At 48.3% G+C, this 14,222-nt stretch overlaps 1 protein-coding gene and 2 non-coding genes across 3 annotated transcripts in view; 2 read left to right on the top strand and 1 right to left on the bottom strand.

Moving 5' to 3' along the window:
- Nucleotides 1–14,222, top strand: part of LOC144170125 (neuronal acetylcholine receptor subunit alpha-10-like) — a 176,706-nt gene that overhangs the window by 129,338 nt on the left and 33,146 nt on the right. The gene's annotated exons all lie outside the window — the stretch shown is intronic.
- Nucleotides 4,548–4,619, bottom strand: Trnap-agg (transfer RNA proline (anticodon AGG)). The gene has a single exon. It is a non-coding gene; the product is annotated as a tRNA-Pro (tRNA).
- Nucleotides 4,820–4,891, top strand: Trnap-cgg (transfer RNA proline (anticodon CGG)). The gene has a single exon. It is a non-coding gene; the product is annotated as a tRNA-Pro (tRNA).

The following is a 14,222-nucleotide window of genomic DNA, read 5'->3' as shown; positions in this document are numbered from 1 at the left end:
CGCACTCTGGAGGTCAAGTCCGGTAACCCTTCTCCCATCCCATTTGGTAACAATACATGCGTACCCCAAGGCCCCATGATTTCACCATTATTCTTTAATATTGTCATGTGTAAGCTCGCCATAGCAATTCATGAAGGGAGCGCCGTCCGCATGACTATGTACGCCGATGACATCCCCTTGTGGACTGAAAAGACGACTACACCACCACTGAATTATCATGCACAGACCTCCAGGCTGCTCTTCTCATCCTTGAAGACCTCGTAACATCAACTGGCATGCAGATATCCCCCCACCAAATCTACGGTACGGAAAATAGGAGCCAGTGCTTCTGAACGTGACAAAATTCACCTTTTTATCGGTGCTCATGAACTTTGTGAACCGCAAGATGGTGGATCAAACTTCTCGGCGTTCCAGCCAACAGCAAAGGCAACGGCACTACCTGGATTCAAGAACTATATATACGGAAAAACTGGGATGCCACAATGCACCTTTTGAAACGAATCGGCAACGAATTTGGAGGGGCCGGCACGCCATTCATTCGGCTTGCAGGTCGTGCTGTCCTTACATCCCGCATCACATACGGAAGCGCCTGTTTCAAGTTGACTCGTACTCAAAATGAAGCAACTCAGTCTTGTACCACAAGCTACTCAGATGCATTACCGGCCTCCCAAGACACACCCCGACTGATCACCTCTATACCTACGCCGAGCCGCCAATAATCTAATCTCTAATAGAATACGCCAACTGCATCTATGAAGACCGTAGGACACTGACGATCCAGAGCAGGCAAATTAACTAACCCATTACGATGAGACCCGCAACATCAGCACAGAACCGATCCGTACCCATCCGGCCACACCACCACCTCCACCTTGGCTTCGGAATCAACCAATCACGCTATAAGCCTCAGTCCCGCAAGGAACAGCGCAGATACAGATATCAAAGAGCCATGCTCTCCAGGCTACATCGCTGCACAGAGCCAGGAACGCATGCCATTTACACCGACGCGTCTATAAGAGAAACAGCCATAGTAGGAAGCGTCTACCATGATTCTGACCCATAATTCTCAGAAGTAGTCACTATCTCCACCTCAGCTGAACTAGACTCCACCACAGCAGAACTGCAGGCTACCCTCCTAGCTCCCACTTCTCTCTGTAGAGACATTGGGAAAATTCAAGCTAAACACAAGCCGAAACGAATAAATATATATACGGACAACGCGTCCGCAGTACAAGACCTCCAAAACCCCAACCCAGCAAGCAGACTGACCCGCACCATTCACAGTACAGAGCAACAACCGATCGATCTTCAAGGCATCCCCATCTTCATGGAATGGACCCCTGGGCACCAGAACAACCCAGGAAACGAGGCCGCTCATGACATGGCATCTGCAGCCAATCCCTCCCTCCAGAGTACATGTCCTTTGAGTGACCAGTTGCCTCCTCTGGATGTCAACGAAGACGCCATTGCAAGGAGAATTCGCCATAAAATTAGGCAACGAACGCTGAAGGAAAGTACGCCACGACCTGACCAACCCATTACTTTGAACATTCTGCGGGGCCTACAAGTCCTACTCTGCAAAGCGAGGACTGGCTATGCCATCACGCCAGACATAAGGGAGAGGTGGGAATGGATGCGACGATTTGGCAAAAAAAGACCGGACGGCACAATACCCTCGCCACCACCTGTCCGTCCATGCACGCTATGTCACAACAGGAGACCCAGCGTTAAGCACCTTATAAGGGAATGCGACAAGCTGGATGAAGAAAGGTAGAGACACAAACCACACCATGTTCGCAGATATGAACAATGGATTCAGCCACAGCAAAACCAAATATAAACGTACATATCCCTGTGGTCTTTTGCGAAAGATGCCAACCTTCTTCAGTGGACTTGAGGTGGTCCGAGTGCGAAGCGGACATAACGACACCACAAAGCCACCAGTCGATTCTCTCGAAAAGTTACTTTCTCCCGAATGACCTTCACTAAGTGGTCCGTGTGCAGGGCGGATGTGTGAAACGAACCCATGCCACCTGCAAACATTTTTCCCCTTTTCCACTCTTCCCTTTCTCCAACATGAGGCGTTAGAACTCTCCTGTATGAATTCATTCATTCATTCATTCATTCATTCATTCATTCATTCATTCATTCATTCATTCATTCATTCATTCATTCATACCCCTCCCCACCTTTCCCCCCTAATGTAATCCTGTTTTCTTTTCATGTAATGATCCTCGGTTCCGCGCCTTAGCTTCCTCGTTTAACGTGAGAGAGGTAAATAGCCCTAAGTTTGAGCGCGAAAGCTAATGTCAGCTTTGGCGTTGGCGCAGGCATCTGAAGCCGCAAAACAGCGGGTAATCCACGTGTCTGGAAAGAGTTCTATACCGCGAGGCGTTCTATCGCGTGAGGTGTTCTATAGCGCGAGCTAAAACTGAGCAGTCATGACCCAAGAACGAACAGCGGCTCAGCATGTAGGATACAGACCGAAGCCATTGGAAAGCTTTAAGGCGGGTCGCAAAGCAAAGCAGAGGAAGTGAGTGCGCGTGAGCGTGTGCGTCTCTGCGCGCGCGCGCCCGCACTTGTGTACGCACACGTGCACGCAAAATATGCGTGCGTGTGCTTGTGTGTGCGTGTGTGCGTGTGCATGTGCATGTGCGTTCTTGCGTGCTGAAATTTTTATGGCTTAGGCCAAAGGTTTGGGTAGAGTGAACTAGTTCACTCTAGTTTGGGTTTCGACAGAGCTTCCGAAGACTTCTTTTGATACGCAATAGAGGAACAAGTCGTTTCTAGTTTTTATTTAAACAAAGGCAAGCAACGACACATGGCAGTTATGCCCAATTACCCACACACGCACGCACACGCACACGCACACGCGCACGCACACATAACTGCCATGCGTCGTTGTTTGCCGTTGTTTAAATTAGAACTAGAAACCATTTGTTCCTCCGCTGCGCATCAAAATAAGTCTGCGGAAGCTGTGTCGAAGCCCAAACCTTCGGCCATAAGCCATTAGCTGCACCTGCATTCTATGGCGGGCATTACCAACATGCCATTTTTGCGACAGAGACAGCGCTCCTCACTTCTCCTCCGCACTCTGTTAGTACTCCTAAGCGGCGATCGTGTGGGGTGCTTTTTTTCGTGCATCTTTTGGAAACAAAACAAATGTTTGCTTTGTAAGCTTCTGCACACAGCCATTATTACACACAAACATTCCTATTATTCCTCAACTAAACGCAGCTTGAACATTTCCCGACAGTGTTTTAAAAGATGCGTTCGTTCCTCCCTCGGCCGCCTTATCATTTGCGCCGTTCGCATCAGTGATAAACAGGCAAGCAAGGCTGCAAGCCAGGCACAAGGAGAAAACCTGATACGTTCAAGTTACTGGCCATTGGTGCATCTTTTGCCCATGTCGTCATCGTAATTTTCAGCGTTCTGCCGCTCGGAGAACGAACTTTCAGCTGTGCCCAAGCAAAAGAAGGGGGGGGGGGGGGGGGGGGGGGGGGGGGGGGGGTAGCAATTTTTTTAACGCTTTGGTGATGCAGTCTAAGCATTGTACCCGAATGTGAAGTAGGCAATAATCAAGCTGGACGTCTTCTAGTCTCTTCCCGATACTGACGCTCATTTCCTATTTATTTTCCGGAAAATACAGCGGCTCCAGTGGCACTACAATTGGTAAACGGTTAGGACAGTGCGTAGAAAGTCGAGGAGGGCAAGCGTGCTACTTGATGCTTCGTGCTGTCAGGCTTCCCGTTTAGCAAAGACACGAAGGGCCAAAGTTGGAGCCTTGGCTTCTGTATAGGGTACAAGTATGGGAACGCACAAAATGATATAGTGCGCGCGCCAATGCTCCATGAATATGTATAACTCAAAAAGTTTAGCTCACTTTGGTTGGGGCGTGCTTTGTTGAGCTGGGCGTACTTCATTTCAGCGTGCTTCGTTGAGAAGAGCTGAACTACCTACAATATGTTAACGCGTCAAAATTTTACGCCTTAAATTCTTGTTTCAAATAATCCATGGCGGCCTAAAATACCTTGTAAGAAATTTATTACTCCTTCTGTTACCAGGTCTACAAGACCAAAACACGACAAACATCTTATAGAGTGCAGGTTCCACAATGAATCCTCCAAATACTCTTATTTTTCATGTGTGATGATAGAATGGAACTGTCTTCCTATGAAATTGTAATTGGTTCATTCCTTGATAATTTTACTTGTATATTGTGTAACTTTTTTTATATACCTTGTTGATTTGTGTTCTGCACTTTCTATTGTTGAAACTTTCATGTGTTACAATAGGTAATGCTTAATCGTTGTTTTCCTTTGAATTGCTGCGTGTTTATGCGTGTAGTCTATTTGGCCGATACGGTTATTTTCCCCTTAAACGTTGTTTCTGCTTTTGTGAATTGTACAGAAAAAGCATGGTTATTTTTCATGTATCCCCCAATCCTGCAACCGCCTCTAGAGTTGAGGCTAGCAGTATCAATAAATAAAAATAAATAAATTATTTAAATAATTGAGAATATATTCTGCTAAAGAAAAAAAAAGCAAGGGCTCGTCCGGGATTTGAACCCGGGACCTCTCGCACCCTAAGCGAGAATCATACCCCTAGACCAACGAGCCAGGACAGTAATATGCTGTGAAAGAACCGTGTCATCAGGAGTTTTCAGAAGCGAATACACCGGGTATGGTAGGAAAACGTTTGGCGCAATGCCACAAACAACGTACCGAATAGCGGAAACTTTCTACGGAAGGCGGAAAAATCATAGCCAGCTTTTTAAAATTATGTTCAGCTATATGATAATCCCGACCTCGCTACGTCTGGCTCGTTGGTCTAGGGGTATGATTCTCGCTTCGGGTGCGAGAGGTCCCGGGTTCAAATCCCGGACGAGCCCTCGTTTTCTTTTAATGTCCCATAAATACTGCCACAAAAAAGCAGGTCTGCCGCTCCCGTTGCCTATAGTAGCTGAACGCGGGTTGGGCACCTTCCTCTTAAAGTTTTTTAGCATTCCCGGTTTTGCGTGTGCTTAGCAGTTGTCGATTGGTTTTAGCACATTGTTATGTACACCGAATATAACTGGTTGGTCCTGTGCTGTTCAGGCCCTATCAATTTTGTTTTAGGGGCAGCGCAAACTCTCAACGCCAGATGTTAGTCGGGCTGCAGTTGCTCCCACGTTTCACGTCGCACACCCTGATAGCCTAATACAAGCACGTGGCAAAAATATATAGCGAGTAATAAAGCCCCAGTGAAATGAACATTAAAAACAACACACGCTGTAGGAGAATGGAAATAAATAACGCAATATCAAGGGAAAGTAACGAGACATTAAGGAGTAAAACACACTACACCTACAAACAAAAGAAACAAACAACTCAACACCCTTTTGTCTTTTGTAGTCACAGCGTATAATGCCGGTGTTAAATCCATCAGAGGGCATTATCGCTACCGTGCGAATCACCTCGCGCGGCCTAATTAAGCGACCGCAGGAATGACAGCTCCTAAACAGTCGTTTCATGCGAGCATATTTCTGCGTAGCTGAGGAACCTTGTAGTATTTGGATCAAAATGAAGAGTTTTCCACTGAGTCCGGCGTTGCGGAAGAAACATCACTCGCAGTGCTGTTCGTGAGGACATTTCCTTTTGTGTAGCGCTCATGTACTCCTTGAGCTAAGTCTATATGCGGTTTTAACAGTCCTCTAGAAATATAAAAGTCTTCCAATGACTCTTCTTTAGGGGCGATTGAGTTATGACTAAGGTAGAATACAAAATAACTGAACTAAACAATTTCACGAAAGACAAAAAGAAGGCGGCCATTTTTGTCGCCATCCTGCTTTTTTGTTTACTTTTTCGCTCTATGTGCAAGCGAAGGCTCACAGTTTTTGGTACCGGAATTGCCTGCATGCGCCGCCCATATGTCCGGTACAGTTTCTTAACAAACACGCCTTTGTAATTATGATTTATGAAGCACAAACGCGGTGTTATTTTTATCGCATGGGCCTATACGTCAGGCATATCGTCAAAATTTTCGCGTCTATCCGCGTCGTCCTGTAGCACAGCGGTCGACAGAAAGAGCGCACGGGGAGGAAAGTGGCGTCGAGAGGGAAAAGAGCGACGTTGCCAGCAAGAGGTCAGTTTCAGGGGGGATCGGCACCTGCCTCCACCGACGCGCCGGTTCGGTCACGCGGCGTCTAGACGGGTCCCGCGACTCCCGCCATTGCTCGTACGCGTTGTAGAATCCAGTCTGCAGCCAGTGCAGGGCGGCAGAAGAGGAACAAATGGGATTAGCGGCGACGAAATGCCGGCACTTGTAGACAACAACAGCAGCCAGGCACAACCAATGCCGCTGCTAAACTGAATAAACGGGGCTACTGAAACGGTTAGAGAGCTAGCACGCTTCGCGCGGTGAACCAGGGACGTGCGAGTAACGCCACGTCGCGGATTTTTGAAGTAGGAGCAAGGCATGGCATCGGGCTGAGTCTCATGTTCGCCGCGAGAAAAATGGAAAAGGTGCTCAAACAATAACAAACCTCTGCCAATGCATCTTCCATCATTTTTCTCTTTTGACAAAGGTGAAGTTCACAATTCCCGTTAGTCTGAGATTCCAGTGCACACAACGCAACTGTAGCAACTCCCACTGTGGCGCGCCTCATTTCCGGCCCAGCATGCTCAGGATCTACGGCGGACAATTTACCCTTTTTAATACCCAAAATTGTCGTACTTCGTAATAAACGGAGCAATACAGTGATCATCTGACACTTACAGCCCAAGTAGCGGAAAACTGCTGAGCTAGCCGCCCTTGCGCCCTAGGAGCTAAAGCGGATGAAAAAGATCCCAGCTCGTCAGCGGAACGGAACATGCTATACAACACCGTCTGGTTCCGACTGTTTTGCGTATCACGAGCTTCGGACCTATGTCCACGGGCCACCCACCAATTGCTCATCACCGACACTCGCTCATAAACACGTCACCTATTCTCCAAGCTCACTGACTTCCGCGAACGCTTTACAGCTCTCCACTCCAAGCCTTAAAATAGCATGCGCCATACTTAGTGAGCACTTATCGTGGCCCGCAAGTAGCACATGCGAAAAAAAATAAAAGAAAAACAAAGAAACTAACTTCCACCCAGTGTGAAATCTGCTGAAACGGCATAGCTGTGGTTCAGCTGTTTTCTGTGACCCTGCTCCCTCCGTCGACGATCATTTGACAGCAGACAGTAATTCTGTAACGTTTACAACGTCACTGTGAACTACCTAATGATGACGAGTAAATGAAACTCGGCGTAATGGCAGAGTCGTCTTAGCGGCTAATTGTCATAGAAATTGTTTCGGGATACAATCGATAACACAAGTGTCAGAGCTGTTTTCTGTGATCATGCTCCGTCTGTAGATGACCATGCTTCACTACTGCGCAACAGGCAATGTGAGAAAGCCAGCTTACAAAAACCAATCTTGCACCGATCTTTTCAAAGTAGGCTTCACCTCTAAGCACAGACATTTATCCAGGTGCATTATAAGCCGTCTTATATCAAACTATGAAGGCTCTAGGGCATTTTATATAATTGTTTTATGATTTTTTGTTATATCTGGGAACCGTTTTTTGCGCGACGAAGAAACCTGCTCCACAGGGAGTGTGACACGAACCAGCAAAGACAGTCGTCAGGGCCAGCCCTAGAGTAGCTCCGCTGTTAAAAATAGGCACACTAGACCCCATAACTTTATCTGCACAAATCTCTGCTGAACATGACTTCAAGGATGAACTTAGGATCGGCATTTGTTGTGAAACAAATTACTGCTTAGGGGAATGTAATAGTCATCCCGAGGTAAATGTTACCAGCAAGCTACCATGCTAGCCACGAAGTATTTCAGATCGTACAGACCCACGAACGTAACACCATCTGACACCAAGCGCTTTCGTCCCGCGGAAACTGATTGAAACAGAATCTCGTACTTCTGTCTTTCCACCTCGACGACATCCGTCCCTTGGACGGACATGATTTTAAGTGCAGCGCACTTGTCGACAACTCTCCTTGTCGACACTGCACTTGTCGACAAGGCGGCAAGTGCAGCGTACTTGTCGCCTTATCATCGTAGCTCGCTAACGGTCGATGCGACTTCCGGAATCAGGCGACGCAGCGAGATGACGAACACAAGTAGAGCCTTCTGTACGGACGTCAGGGAGTCACGCCGATGCTTCGAAAACCACGCAGTTGAAATAGGCATAGCCGTTCAAACCTCGTGAACCGCTGGCGCTTGTGATACATCTCCCCGTTGTTTAGCTTAAAGAAAACTGCAAATACATTTCAGGCAAAATCTGTGTATATAAACGGCACCCCCAGCGTTCGTTTAATTAGGAATGCTCGTTTGGTTGGTTTTCAAGATAGTAAGGGGAAAATGCGGCCACGGAAGAAAAAAATGGCGCGTTGAAAATGACGCAGAAAGGCTCCAGCCGACCAAGAAAAAAATTACGCGTTCGAAATGACGCAAAACAGCTCCAGCATACAGAAATTAAAGTAACCCCGTCTACAACGTAGGTCGCCGCCAACATCGCGCACGCCTACTCCTCAAAAAGTACGGCGCCAACCCCGACACCTACTACACTGACGCAGCCCCATACCGCACATACCCGGCCCATGCCACAGCAGTAATCCACACAACCAACATCATCACAGCTTCTGCCACAATACTAACCACATCCATTGATACCGCAGAGGAGGCTGCAATCGCTTTGGCCATCACCAATGCACCCTCATCGGACATCACAGTGCTGACCGACTCCCAGTCCGCTTGCCGCCGCTACGCCACGGGACGCATCACTCACATCAGTTCCAACATCCTAGCACGCCGACCATCGCTCCCAACGACCCGTATAGTGTGGATCCCTGGCCACACATCTCTTCCTGGGAACGAGGTGGCACACGCCACCGCCTGCGAACTCACTTACCGGGCATTCCCAGGAGAGACCAACGACGTACCGGCCCACGAAGACCTAACCCTCCACCCCCTGCCCCCAACGTACTCCGACATCTTAGCCCACTACCGGAACTCCCGACGACTCTATCCCCCCCCACACCCCTCCCTCACAACCGCCGACGCCCGCATATGGCGGCGCCTACAAACACAGACGTGCCACAATCACACTCGCCTTCACTATGTCTCCCCCGCCCTCTACCCATTCAACTGCCCATACTGCAACTCTCCCAACACCACCAGCCACCTAGTTTGGACATGTCCGTCCAATCCCCCCCTCCCTACTCCCCTCTCCCCCTCTCCTGAGCATTGGGAGCGCGCGCTGCGCTGCAGCCAGCTCGAAGAACAGGAAGCCCTGATTCTCCGGGCGAAGACTGCAGCCACAGCCCGCGGCCTACCGGAATAGGATGGCCACCCAGTGCTCCACTTTTTAACCCAACTCCCTTCCCCTCTTTTCTTAATAAACGTTTTCAACAACAACAACAACAACAACACAAAAAGAACAGACTCCCGCTGGCGCAGTTTCAGGCAAGGGGCGCACGAGCACTACGAAGGCGGAAAATTTGAAATGCATTGGGTGGCAGCAGTGAGCGGATAACGGCTCTGCAGCCCACTATGGCGAATCACTGCTCCGACAGCTTCCACATTGAGTGGAACGGCAATGACGTTACTGTAAAGTAAATTACTTACACATGGTTGGTAGTTTCTCTTACGTGGCGATTATGCACAGACGAAGAAGAAACGCAACGCGCGTGCCGGTGGTCCTGATCTGTTGAACAAAGAGTTTCAACATCTACTAACCGAAACCATTGTTGAGGAAAGAAGACGGCGAGCTTGTGTAGTACTATCACCATCATTGGCGATAGGGAAGGAGAAGAGGTGGAATAAAAGGCGTTCTGAGCGGTGTCATGGCCCGGGGACCAGTTCCTCAACACCCACAGCTTGGTTTGCATGATACATTTTTGAAAGCGCAATTACTACAACAAAAAATGCAAAAAAAATTGCACAAGAAGAAAAAGGCAGCAGCTATGATAAGATCCCATATGACAACAACAAAAAATACACGAACAAAAACAACAATAAAGATATTCACGTTTTACGAGGATACACCACGATGCCCGAATAGCGAGTAGTATGGATGAAAATAAGTAACAAACAAAAGTAGCCGTTTCCAATATAGGACTGCACAAAACCATCCGCGGACGTACTTCATCACCTGAGTTCGACCAGCGTGACAGGGAACAAACCAAAGTGAAAATGATTGCCCGTCGGCGGTTCCCAGCTATCAGCATATGGAACACATACTCGGCCGCCATGGTCGCGTCTGCTTGCAGTGTCCTACACCGTAAGGCATTTAGCTCCCCGTTCGTGGGAAACTGCACAAGCTCTGTCAATGGCAGGGCTGTTCCAGGGTATGAACATGAGCGGGACGAACGGCCTCTTTCTCCGAGCCGCCTATCTGTGACACTATACTCCCTCAGGACGGAGAAAAATAGGCACGCCGCCACGCAGGCGCTGTCTCCTCCTATCGACCTTTCTCTCCGTGTTGCGACGGGTTGAACGCCCCGCTCTGATCGCCACGACGCCTTGCACACAACCCGGGACGTTTTCCTAATGGAAAGAGAAAGATTGGCCATGCAACCACAAGCTGCTCCCAGAGACATCCCTATTCTTTGCCCAAGGCGGCTCAAATTTCGCCGCAGGAGGCCCAGGCTGCCACATATGATGTTGCGTCACTTTCTTCCCGGGGGGGGGCTGGTACTTCAACGTGCCTTTTCTTTAGTTTCCCTCTCTCAAGCCAACGAATCTAACCTTTTCCTGTGGACGTGTGCGCACGCCTGTGCGTGCGTGCGTGTGTGTGTGTGTGTGCGTGTGTGCGCGTGCGTGTGTGTGTGCGTGCACGTGTGCGCGTGTGTGCGCATGCGTATGCGTGCGTGCGTGCGTGCGTGTGTGTGTGTGTGTGTGTGTGTGTGTGTGTGTGTGTGTGTGTGTGTGTGTGTGTGTGTGTGTGTGTGTGTGTGTGTGTGTGTGTGTGTGTGTGTGTGTGTGTGTGTGTGTGTGTGTGTGTGTGTGTGTGTGTGTGTGTGTGTGTGTGTGTGTGTGTTTTAGACACGTCAGTACAAGTCAATACAAGTTCTCGCACTCGCAACCAAGACTCGCCTCTCCCTTCTTAGCCTCCTTCACTATTCAATTAATGAAACCACTAAATATGCCGACCCGTAACGCACAATTCGTTATTTTTCACTAGTTCCAAAATCTCTCACCAGTGCACTCTCCGAGATTTATCGAAGTCAGAATACTTTATCCCGGAAGGAGAAGGACAGAGTTAAGCACCGCTTGAGTCGAGCAGAAACCATGAAAAGCAAGCGCGACTGGACCCCGACAAAGACCAGGGATTAGGCTGCTGCGTCACCCAATCATTTATCTCATGTTTGCCCACTATCTCCCAAGCCGTATTGCTGAGTTTATAATGCATACGCACAAGTGAAGGCACGCGTTTGGCGTTTTCTCGATCACACCACCCGCTGGTGCGGGTTCTATATATAGTGCTCACGGCTACGGTTGCATAGAATTCCTATAGCACAATTGAGTTTACTCTTGCAATAATTTAATCATTAGATATGACTATGGCTTTTTTTAAACGTAGTTTCATCTTTATCCGCAAACATTGCAAAATTCCGGAAACTCCTAAGCGCTTCTCATGTGTTGTGGATGCGCAAGCATTGATGTCCACTTCAGCGCCCCTGAGTTCTCCTTCCAGTTCAGCGCTGGGAGTAACTGTTGCTGTTGCGCCGCTGTGTGAGCTCAGAGCACCCGTGCTGTATATTGCACTCGCTACCGCCGAACACCGCTCTCACAGCCCCAGCGGCGCTCTTTGGTTTCCACGTGACTTCACCGCAGGTCCAGGCTTTGACTAGCGGCACGATAATTTACTTGCGTTTTTTGTTACTGCGACTATAAAACCGCCTCCATATCTCGGCTTTCGACGCCAACGTCAATCCCAAACGCCAGCCTATCTGCCAAATGGGTCGTTTATTGCTTTCGCAGTGAGGCAATTTTATTTTGCATTGTTCGGGCTCAATTTAAGTTTTAAGGAGACGAAACAGCATGCATATAGCATTAACATAGGAGTATCTTAATCACTTCTTCCCTTGCAGCTGTCAGAATCACTCTCGGTTCTTGCGTTCACTCACGTTACTTCGTAATGTCATAAAAATATATATATACTACTTGCGGAATAGGCCCCTCTGGTCTCCCAATAACTAATTTTATGTTCTAGTTTCAAAGAGACATATTTAAGACGTCGCCCCAAAATTCATCTCATTTACCTATTTTCGTTTTACGGGTAAATCTAGGCAGCCAAGCACCTGTCACCCACTCAAAACTCCTAGGCGCTGCTTTAAGGCCCGCGCTTTCGCGTGTACGTAAGGACTTAAAAACTGCCGTTTCGACAAAATGGTTCGGATTCGCCATTTGCTACACCTTGTTTTTCTTTTTCAGCATCCGTAACTGTTATGTTTCATTAGCCTTCTTTTCTCGTGTCGATTTTTCAGAATAAATCTTCTGATAAAAGGCTAGCATTTTTTGGTCGTGTAAATGCAGGAGCGTTGTGTTACTGCTTGTGCGTTAAGCCATAGAAAAGAAGTGGAATGTAATCAAACGTTAAAACCAAGAAAGTATGTAATTCTAGTTGAAAACACCAAACAAAGCGTCGCGAAAATATCTCCGAATAGCCCTCCTCCTAAGGTGGCGCTCCGCAAGCGTGTGCGATATTTGATTGCTTCGAAAGCAATGCGTCAGTATAAATCGCTACAATTTCCTTCGGCTTGGCGCCACCTCCGAGGCGTTCAAACAAACACATTTCCCCACCCCACTAGAGCCCACATTCTGGCCCCCACCCTGTACTCCTCGCAATGCCGCTTCTGCGAGGCTCCGGGCACCCTCTACCATATCATGTGGGGCTGTGATAAGAACCCCACCTACCTACCCCCCCCCCCCCCCTGCCTTTCCCCTCCCCTGAGCACTGGGAGAAAGCACTGTCCAGCTCGGACCCTGACGACCAGCTTTGGCTGGTGCAGCGAGCCCAAGAAGCCGGACGGACTCAAGGTGTCCTGGAATGAGAACTCTTCCCCAGGGCTGACAGCTTTAGATTCACGTTTATTCCTCCTCCTCCTCCCTCTTTCGAAAACAGTTGTATCAATATTTCAGAAATTTCTTCTTTGAAGAAGAACAGTTTTTATTAAAACAAATAATGCGCTCTTTCGAAATAGCTTTGTCAGAGAAATAATGAATTAGATGATTATGCGAAAGCCACTTGCTTCCACCCCAAGTTTTTTCAGCGCCCAACATACTCAACGTTACCCGCAAGTGCTACCCGTTTCTGCGAACAATGACCGTCTTAAACCTTTTGGAAAAGCCCCAATGGTCACGTACACGACAAACATGACAGGAATTAAAACTATATTTTATTGCATACCGACGGAAGTATCCTGCACCAGCTCGCGATAACTGCCTGTCCCGACCCCAGACACAAGGCATGCACGGATTTTGCAGACATACTTGTTAACAGAATGCACCTAGCAGCTATGACGATAAGATTAATTCATGTTGCACCGGCACTTTGTCCAGCATTGTACACACGCGCATACTGATTTTGTTACTGCACGCTGAAGAAACTGACCAGTCTACGGGTACGCGCTTTCAAAAGATCCCGAAACACGCTTTGAGCAGCATCACTTGACTCGTGCAATCGGGAGTTTACGTGCTCGAGAACACCTCAGCTGAAACTGTATATTCACGAACACGCAAGAAGCTCACCATTACACTGCGAAGTTTACCACCGCTAATCTATACGCCGGTTTTTAATCCCCGCAATTCTCCATGCTTCAGCTCTTGCAGGCCACGGAGCAAGGACTTCGTAGTTTTTTCAGTGGACTTTCAGCGTCATCCTCGCATCGTCTGCTCCCCGTCAACATCGACCCTTTCCGTTAATTAGTGTTGCCTGCGAGATGCTTACGCTCGAACGTGTTCGTGAATGTTCATCCTCTCTTCTTTCTTTACGGTGGGAAATAGAGCGGGGTACCATAACAATATTATGCTCGAGCTTGTAGCAAGACATGCAAGCAGCTTTTGGTAAGGGATTATGTAGATTAGTGCGGTCCGCAGCTCCTTTACAGGTATCTGTGCACGTCTGAACAACTAACTAGGAGTGCGTGGTTGGTGAAACTGTGTTCCTAAAGTTCCCTAATTGGTTTTCCCC

This window comes from Haemaphysalis longicornis, unplaced genomic scaffold (assembly GCF_048455015.1).
Source record: "Haemaphysalis longicornis isolate Haplotype H1 unplaced genomic scaffold, Haemaphysalis longicornis Haplotype H1 scaffold_2, whole genome shotgun sequence".
NCBI classification, from domain to species: Eukaryota; Metazoa; Arthropoda; class Arachnida; order Ixodida; family Ixodidae; genus Haemaphysalis; species Haemaphysalis longicornis.
This window is presented reverse-complemented; position numbering and strand designations above follow the sequence as displayed.